The sequence below is a fragment of the Neophocaena asiaeorientalis genome, unplaced genomic scaffold (genome assembly GCF_003031525.2).
Source record: "Neophocaena asiaeorientalis asiaeorientalis breed wild unplaced genomic scaffold, Neophocaena_asiaeorientalis_V1.1 scaffold204, whole genome shotgun sequence".
NCBI lineage: Eukaryota > Metazoa > Chordata > Mammalia > Artiodactyla > Phocoenidae > Neophocaena > Neophocaena asiaeorientalis.
The window spans coordinates 3,828,074-3,838,270 of NW_020173922.1; positions in this window are offsets into that span (position 1 = coordinate 3,828,074).

A 10,197-nucleotide genomic window follows, 5' to 3' on the forward strand; every position below is an offset into this window, starting at 1 on the left:
CTCCAGAAAATTGCTCATGGTGGATGGGAGACACCTTCTGTAGCCCCTATAGCTTTCAGGCAAGGAGGTACAAAGGCCTTGAGGAAGGATCATTTCTTTACCCCAAAGAAGGATCAATTTTTTGGTGCCATTCATGCTCCTGAATTGTCCCGTAGGATCAGGCTGAGGCCAAATACAAAGCTGTGACCACATCCACCTTTCTTACCATTTCCTGCTTCCTTCATTCTCTTTCTCCTGAGGGCAGACCTCAACAAATCGCATGACCTGAATCCTGTCTCAGGTTATGCTTCTGGGGAACCCAACTTAAGGCAGCACTTCTCCCAAGTGGTAGAGTACTGAGCAACCTAAATGACTCTATAGTGCTTTGTGAGTATAGTGATGGTGATTAATGCCCAATGATTATGAATATTGGGAAAAACAGCCCTTATTTCTGTGTCCAAAAAGTGTGGAGGAATAAAGGTCCACAGAGAAAGAAGATGAGGGTGTGTTCTTCTAGCAATAGATGGCTTCTTCAGCAGGCATCTGGTGGACAGCTGTACTTTTCTTGCCAGCAAGGGTTTAAATAGCCTTGTTAGCACAGAGCCACAGACTGAGATTCCACATGGGCTTAACCAATTATGGAAGCATCTTGACTTCAAGAATCCCTGAGCCATGACTAGACAGCAGAGTCAACTGGGCAGGTCTGCATTGATTGAGAGCCAGCCAGGCTCTACACTTCCCTCAGCAGGGTCCAGAGTTCTCTGAAAGGAGAAGCCCAGCACCTGCCCAGGGAACTCTCTGCTTTGATGGAGCAATTTAGATACTCGGGAACTGTCTCCTCTCTGCTATGTTTTGCTCAGTCTATTGGCTTTTTCATGATGCTTTTTTGTTCTTGGGAGATTCTTTTTCATTCTTTTTTTGTAATAGTTCCCTTTGTTTTCCCTCTCTCTTCCTTTTCTACCTCCTGCTTTCCTCTCTGAGTGCAGGCTTCATCATCAGAGCCTCTGAAATTTGGGACTGGCTCCATCTTAGGAGAATGAGGGTGGATTCTTACATTATCCCAAGAAAGCCTCCACCAGATAATTTCTTCCTGCTTCTGGTTACCTCATAGAGCTTAACTTCCTTATCTCTAACAGTGGGGATAGGAAGGGATGGAGTAGGTGAGGGGGCAGAGAACTCTCTCCTGACATGCCACTGGGTCATGGCATCCCACTGACCCACCTTGGCCCACCTATTTTGATAGTGGCCCTAGGAAATATGTGTGAGAGAGCACAGTAAATGCTTGTCCAGATGCTCTCAAAGATTTAGGGACATGCCTCAAATATCCCTAACCTCTTTAACAAGTACTTAGTTGCCTCACAGGAGAATGAGCGTGGTTCCTGATTCTTCTTCTCAAGAGATCTTGTGTTTAGATTTAGAGATGAAAGGGGGAATTTTGGACAACTCCTACTCATTTCCATAACTTTTCTCCCAACATATTTTGTGGGAGGGAATAAAATAGAGGTAGCATGAGGACCTTATATCAGACAACTGAAAAGCAGGTATCTGCTTTCTTCTCAAACATCTCCAACGAAGAGTAGACTTGCTTCAGGAAGACTAAATCCATGAGTTCAGATGCTGCATGAAGGTGTAGATTATTACCATCACTTGGTTTTGTTTGCTGCTATATTGTTTCATTCTTAGATAGGCTCTCCACACATGGCAGCCAGATGGCCACCAGCAGCTCCAAACCAGTGCTACCCTTAGAACTCACCATTCCAGAGGGAAAGAGCATGTACCTTTCCCATAACTCCTACAGAAGTGCAGAGAAGACTGTAATTGGTGTGGTCTTAAGTCATATGACCTTCTCTGAACTAGTTGCTGTGTGCAGAGGTGTGGAATAATCTGATGGGCTAGTCCTGGATCCTGTTCTTACCCCTGAGGTTGGGAGAGGATCTTACCCCTCCAGTCTTAGAAAAACTAGGGGATGGAGAGACTTCCTTAAGGAACTGATGCTTGGGGAGGAAAATGTGTCCTTTACAGTACACATTGTCTATTCTTTTCTTTGACTATGGAGTACATCTAGCTTGTTCAAATGAAATTGCTTATGAAAGACAAATTATGGGTGAAGTAGTCAGTTGTGAATAGTGCTTTCTAGACTCAGGTGTGAAGAAAGCATACTCAGCTCAAGAAAGGATCAAATCAGTCCAGCTGGTTTGAGGAGCTTCTGGTCATAGTGTCCAGGGAACCAGCTGGATAGGGGTGTCAGAGAACCATGAGGAGTCAGTCTTGCCATGAACTCAAGGGCTATACCAGCAGGAGCAGGCTGGCGGATAGTAGCACTCAGTTAATATTTGTGGAATGGCTTCTCTGAGAATCACAGGTCAAAGATAAAGCTGGGGGACTTCCCTGGTGGTACAGTGGTTAAGAATCCACCTGCCAATGCAGGGGACATGGGTTTGAGCCTTGGTCCGGGAAGATCCCATATGCCGCCGAGCAACTAAGCCCGTGCGCCACAACTACTGAGCCTGCAATCTAGAGCCCATGAGCCACAACTGCTGAGCCCACATGCTGCAACAACTGAAGCCCACATGCCTGGAGCCCATGCTCTGCAACAAGAGAAGCCACCGCAATGGGAAGCCTGCTCACCGCAACAAAGAGTAGCCATTGCTCACCACAACTAGAGAAAGCCCACGCACAGCAACAAAGACCCAACACAGCCATGAATAAATAAATAAATAAATAAATAAATTAATTAATTAAAACAACAAAAAAAGAGTCTGTCTAGAAGATAAAGCTAGGAGAAGCAGGAAAAACCAAGAACTGAAGACAGAGTCCCACGCTAAGCCAGAGTTCCATTCTTTGATCAAGCCGTGTTCCCACAATTTGCCAGACTGTACACAGCTGATACTCTAGGATTTTCCTATACTATAAAGTTATTGTTTTGGGAATTCCCTGGCAGTCCAGTGGTTAGGACTCCATGTTTCCACTGCAGGAGGCACGGGTTCAATTCCTGGTCAGGGAACTAATCCCATAAGTCGCATAGCTTTGCCAAAAAAAAAAAAAAAAGTTATTGTTTTGTTGTCTTTATTCTAAATAGCTGGTAAAGTATATAACTTTCTAGTAACTCATGGTGGAGGTCAGGGTAGGCACCAGATAACAAGGACAGATGGATACTGGTCTCCTGTTTCTTCAGGCTATGGTCTGAAGAAACAGGCTATGGTCTTCTTGAGAGTGGTTTTTAGACTTTGTGACATTGTAATAAATTGTCACAATTATAGATAAATGCCAGAGAAAGATTCCACAATTGAGGCTTTCTTTTTTAAGATTCTTTTATGTGGACTATTTTTTTTTAAATAAATTTATTTATTTATTTTTGGCTGTGTTGGGTCTTCATTGCTGCTTGTGGGCTTTCTCTAGTTGCGGAGCACAGGGGCTACTCTTTGTTGCGGCGTGCGGGCTTCTTATTGTGGTGGCTTCTCTTGTTGTGGAGCATGGGCTCTAGGCGCGTGGGCTTCAGTAGTTGTGGCATGCAGGCTCAGTAGTTGTGGCACGCGGGCTCTAGAGAGCAGGCTTAGTAGTTGTGGCGCATGGGCTTAGTTGATCAGTGGCATGTGGGATCTTCCCAGACCAGGGATTGAACCTGTGTCCCCTGCATTGGCAGGCGGACTCTTAACCACTGTGCCACCAGGGAAGTCCCCTTATGTGGACCATTTTTAAAGTCTTTATTGAATTTGTTACAGTATTACTTCTGTTTTATGTTTTGTTTTTTTTGCCACGAGGCATGTGTTATCTTAGCTCCCCCACCAGGGATCGAACCCGCACCCCCTGCATTGGAAGGCAAAGTCTTAACACTGGACAGCCAGGGAAGTCCCCCACAATTGAGACTTTCTAAGCAACATTTCCTTGGACATGGTTGGGCTTTGGGAGATGTGTGCTGATTTATCCTTTCTTCTATCCTCCCTCCCACGTCTCCATGCACTACTTCTGTGGCTGGGGGACAGGCAGGCATCAGTGTGTGCTCTAGGGAAGCATGTGGGCTCTCAGTCAGGGAGTTGGCACTCAGCGAGCTGGCTGAGGCACAATGTGGAAATGAAAAGATAAAAACCTGAGATATGTGATGGGGGTTGTAGTTTGGAATAAATGGGCTCAGGCCCTCTGCCCAGTCAGCCTAGCACTCTGGCAGCTGCTGCATTTAATGGACAACTCCATTAACATCTTCTTGGATAGAAGGAAGGAGAGTGAGGGAGAAAAAGGGAGAGTGGGGGAGGGAGAGAGAGAAAGGGAGGAAGGGAAAGGTTGGGGGGAAATGAGAGAGAGAGAGGTGTGAGTGTGTGTGTGTGTGTGTGTGTGTGTGTGTGTGTGTATGTGTTGGGAGAAACTAAAAAAACTTGGAGCTTTCCTCCATGTCCCCGGGCGGGTACTTTGTGTGGTTCCCTTAGTCTGTGTGCTGTCTCAGGCTTTGACAGCTGGGGTGGAGCTGGGAAGGGTGGCAATTTGGATAGGGTAGAATGAGGGCTGAAACAACCTGCCTTCTCATCCCCACAGGATAAGGGGAATGAGAAGGAATACATCCTTTCCCCCTTGTAATGAAGAAATTGTAGGTCCTAGAATTCGGAAGATAAAACATGGGGGATTTGGGGGTGCCCTCTGATTCTGTGATGAGAAGAGGGGAAAGAAGAGGTGAAGTGAGTCCCAGGATTCAGAAGCTGGTTCATGAGTGAGAAGAAACTGGTTCCCACTGCAGGAGGAGAGGAGGGACAGGTCTAAAGAGGAAAACCAAGGCAACAGATACCCATCACCTACCTGAGCGTACTTAAGTTCAGGCCGTCTCTGGAGGCTAGAGAAGGATAAGATGCCTCATACTATGGCTAATGAATGAGACTCAAAACCTATGAGATAATCGTGGTACCCGAGATTTTCTGAGTCCCCAGCATACCATGGGACCATGAAGGATAGTAACAGGAAACTACATTTCCACTGAGGGATTTTCAGTCTTAGTATCTTCCCACTCTAACCTTTTAGCTGCTGTCAGACCACATCAGGGCAGAATATTGAAGCCAACTATATCACAGCTGCTGGGGATCTCCCCAGAGGAGAGTATATGACAAGAGTGGGAAGAGCAGCTCTGATCCAAGACTTTGCTCCTGGCATCCCTGAATGCCCTTGCCAGCTCACTTCCTCTCAAAAGTCACTTGCAGAGGCAAGCTAGGTATTTGGGGTGCTGCCTACCCACAAATCCACAGAACTCAGAGACAAGTTCTCAGTCAGATCAAGACTGTGATTCTCGAGTGTATGGGCCTGACCCCTAAGTCCTGGGTCGAGGTGGAGGCCAGATTGGAGGGTATAGTGAATAGGTCCCTGGCTTAGAGGTCAAAATTGCCAGGTTCTGGTCCTGATTCTACCCTATGTAGCTGTATGACCTTGAGCTATTACTTGAGTTCTTCAGACTTTAGTTTTTCATCTGTAAAATGGGGATAATAATACCTTCCTCAGAGAGCTATTATCAAAATCAGATAATATACAAAAAGCACTTTGTGGGCTTCCCTGGTGGCTCAGTGGTTAAGAATCCGCCTGCTAATGCAGGGGACACGGGTTCAAGCCCTGGTCTGGGAAGATCCCACATGCTGCAGAGCAACTAAGCCCATGTGCCCCAACTACTGAGCCTGCATGCCACATCTACTGAAGCCCGCGTGCCTAGAGCCCGTGCCCCTCAACAAGAGAAGCCACTGCAATGAGAAGCCCGTGCACCGCAACGAAAAGTAGCTCTCGCTCGCCACAACTAGAGAAATCCCACGTGCAGCAACGAGGACCCAACGCAGCCAAAAATAAATAAATAAATTTGTTTATTTAAAAAAAGCACTTTGTAAAATGCTGTATTGGTGGAAAGGAATTATTTCCCTATTCCATCATTCTGTTTTCCAAATCCAAAGGCCTCTCCTTGGAATGTGTGAAAGCTATTGGGTTCAAGGTAAGCGCCTGGAAAGGTGTGTGTGTGGTGAGGGCAAGGAGATAAAAAGGGAGGGTAAAAGGTGTGGTGAAGTGGTGTTCCCTGTAGTCATAGAGGATTTGACATGAGCTTCTTATACAGTAAGAGTCTATAAATACTTATTGAGTTGATCCCTGTGGCATAATAAGAAATATATATTTGATCATTGTCTCCAGTTTCTGACAAAGAGCTCCCCAAACCCTTGTAATTTCCTGAGTAATGAGGGTGATAGCAGCATCTTTTGTTTCTGACACAGAGCTCCTAAATCCCTTGGAATTTCCAGGGTAATAGGATCCTTTTTTGTTCTAATGAAGTGACTCTTGGTGGGACCCTGGATAGCTTCAGGATAGGGGCTGGTCACCAGAAAGACTAATCTTGATTAGAAGCCTGGAACTTTCATCCCACTCCCCCTACCCACTGAGGAGAGAAGAGGGGCTGGAGATTGAGTAAATAATCTATCATGCCTATGTGATAAAACCTCCATAAAAGCCCCTAAATGACAAAGTTCCAAGAGCTTTCAGTTTTGTGAATGCATTCACGTGTCAGGAGGGTGGTGCCCCCAAGTCCATGGGGACAGAATCTCCTGCAGTTGGGACCCTTCCGGCCCTCATCCTACATATCTCTTTATCTGGCTGTTTATATGTATCCTTTATAATGTCCTTTATAATAAACCAGTAACTGCAAGTAAGGGCCTTTCCTTAGTTCTATGAGCTGTTCTAGCAAATTATTGCACCTGAGAAGAGTCATGGGAACCCCACATTTATAGCTAGCTGGTCGGAAGTAGAGGAGGCCAAAGGCTTGCAACTGGCATCCGAAATGGGAAGCAGCCTTGTGGGACTGAGCCCTTAACCTGTGTGACCCGATGCTAATTTCCAGTAGTTAGTGTCAGAATTGAATTGAATTGTAGGACATGCTGCCAGTGTCCAGAGAGTTGGAGAATTGGTGTTGGTGTAAGGAAAGCCTCCCACACATTTTGGAGGTGTTCTGAAAGTAGAAACAGATTTTAGCAGTGGTACTGCAGCCAGGAAACCACTGGCTTCAAATACCTGGGGGCCTGACAGCTCTCTGATAAAGGAAAGGCAAATGGGGACACCAGAAAATGGGAATTTTGGCACGGAGAGTGAGGGGCAGACTCTGTACAAAATTGCTTTTGCTGTGATTCTTATGCCTCCCCCTGGCCTCTCTGTCCTTGATCTTTTCAGCTTTCACTCTAGCATTAATCATTTAGCCCTGTGTCCCAGTCCTAATTCCCCAAAGAGAATCTGACCCCTTCCTTGCCTTTTCATACCAGGCCTCGCCAGGTTGCCTCAGTTCAGAGCTATGGTTGGAGGGCTTGGGCTCTCATCATAGAATACTTGGCTGCATAAGAAAAAGAGTAGCTCATATTTATTGAGGGATTACTATGTACTCGGCACAGTGTAAAGTGCTTTTCAGGGCTTATCTCACTAATATAATCCTCCAAACAACCCCACTGAAGTCAGTTCTAATATTTTCCTCATTGTGTAGATAAGGAAATTGAGAGGCTAGATAACTGTTAAGTGGTAGAGCTAGGATCTGAATCCAGGCAGACTGGCTTCAGGACCAGAGCTTGTAAGCAGCTTCTATACTGCTTATGAGGTTGGGCTGTGGGTGAAGTTACATCTCTCTACGCAAGGGCGGTGGGCATGCAGGCAGTGTGCTCTACATGTGTAGTCCTGACGCATCCTGCAGGAGGCATGGCAAACAAGTTTGATTCCGGAGTCTTTCAGCTGTTTTGTGACAGTTCCTTTAGGAGCTGCGAATGGGTATGACGTGAAAAAGGCTCCAATGCCATTTAAGTTTGATAAACACTGGGGGTATGTGTGTGTGTAATATGGCTCCCTTGAGATATTAGGGTAAAGAAGTGGCTTTGCCCTTTGTTGAGTCTGGAGTTTCCCACAGTTATCCGAGCAGATAACTCATTTATTTTTCTTTGCAAGATGACTACTAATATACAGTGGACCACTGTTCCAGGACTACTAGTTTGGGAAATACTCTCCTCGACTTACCTTCCACCCCCCACCAGCACTTAGCCCCCTCGAAGTAACAGCTTCACGGAGGATGGCAGCTACAGTTTCTCCAGAGAGCAGAGTGCTCCGGTGGCCAGTCAGCTCAGATGACAACCACAGGATGCTAATTAACCAGGGTCAGGCAGAGGCTGACATTTCCTAGGCTGCATGAAGAAACCATCCAACAGAGTTGGGTGGTTTATTTCTTGCTTTCATTTCCCCTTGTCACTGCTCTTGTCTAGACCCTTTACATGTCAAGCTTGGACTGTCAAAACAGCCTCCTGACTAGTCTCCCTGCCAGCTGGCTCTCCCCTCCAGTCCATTCTGCACACCTGGCCAGATCTGTCTTCCTAAAATGCTGCTGCGAGCTTGCCACTCTCCTGTCCCAAACGTATTAACTCAGCTTTCAAGACTGTCCTGGATGGCCCTGGCCTACCTTCCCTGCTCCCTCCTCATACCTTACATTCTAGATAAAGCTGAATCATTCCGTGGCCCTTTGTGTGCTATGCATGCTACTTCCTCCAGCCAGTGCTTAAACAGCTGCCTCCCACTTCCCTGTTTTCTCCTGTCAGAATCTTGTGTTCTCATTTATTCACTTATCCATTTAACAAGAGTTTATTTTGTGCCTTCTGTTTGCCAGGTCCTGTGCTAGAGAAGACACAGTCCTTAACCTCAAGGAGGTAATAAAAACAGATAAAAACAATCAAGGTAGTGTGTAATATGATGGAGTGATGCTCAGGGTTTCATGGGCAAGGGCACCTACCCCTGCCTGAGGCACAGGAAGCAAGTCAGGGCTTCCTGGAGAAAGCGATGTTGATGCTTAAAGGGTGAAAAAGTATTAGTCATTTGAGGACATATGGTATGGGGAAACTGGCCAAGGATGTGTTGGGTACCCAGATCTCAGCTGCAGGGCAAACCAGACAGGTTCTCCCTAACCTTCTTGTCCTCATGGAGAATCTAGGCTGATCCTGTTGACCTGGGGAAGACAGGTGAGGGGAAAGCACTTGTACTCATCACAGGAGTGGGGTCTGGGGCTGGGAGGAGGAAAGGAGGACACTAACTTACATGCTGCCTGCATCCTATGGTTCAGTGACCTCCCCCAGCTCCCAAGTCTCTTCTAAGACATGCACTCCACTGGAGCAGCTTGGTTGCCAGGGGCAACCCTGGAAGGCAGCCTCATTACAAAGGCAGTCACTGAAGCCCCTTGCCCCAGGGCCTCGTAAGCCTGGCTCTGATAGACAACAGGTAGGTGGCTCATCTCAGCCAGACCCCTCTGTGGGGTTACAGGACAGGGCTAATATACTCAGGTCTGAGTGAAGGGTGTGGAAGATAGCCTTTCCAGCCACTCAGCAGGACCCTGAGAAAAGAAAGGACTTGCAAAACAGTAGATTGCCTTTTAATCCACACAGATACTTAATATGAGTAACATAACCTGTTTTTCTGAGACATGGCCTGATTTACTTCAGGTCTCAGGCTTAGTAACTTAACACTGACAACCTGCAGGTTTGATGTATGTGTGTGTATGTCTGCAATGCTAATGAGATTGTACAAATGGTGATTTTCTCTTGCGCACAGTTTTCCTACTCTGTTGAGGTTGTCCACCAATAAGTTTCTCCTTTTCCTGAGCTAGGACTTGGATCTGGGAATATGGAGCCTATCTAGGGGAGAAGGCAGCATGTGTAGGCTCTTCTGAAGAGAGAGAGAGAAAGCCAGCGAGCTCCTGGTGCAACTGACATGTAATTCATAATTCGGTTTACTAAGGCTCCCTGCGTCTTTCTCTGGTTCCTGCTGTTCTGCTTGCTTGAATTGCCTGCTGTTCTCCCCACAAAGAGGGAAGCCTACGCTATGTAGATTCAAAGCACCTGGGTTTCAGTTTCTGCTCCGTGAATTAGACAATGTAGGTAATCATCCTGAGCCTCAGTTTCTTCACATGTAAAACAGAAACAGTAACAGTGGCCCTATCCAATCACAGTGTTAATGTAATATCAAATGAAATAGTTTATGAGAAAGTGTTTTGTAAACTGTAAGTAGCAATAATAGGAATAATAAGAAGCAGCTGCTGCTGCCAGTTATTGGTTGGTTACTGTACCAATTGCTGTCCTCTTCATTCACATTATCTCCCTTTAATCAAAAAATCATTATTTTTATTCAGATCCTCCCTGTCCTTTAAGACTCAGCTTATAATTCACCTTCTCATGAGAGCTTCTTTGACAGCTCTTGCTC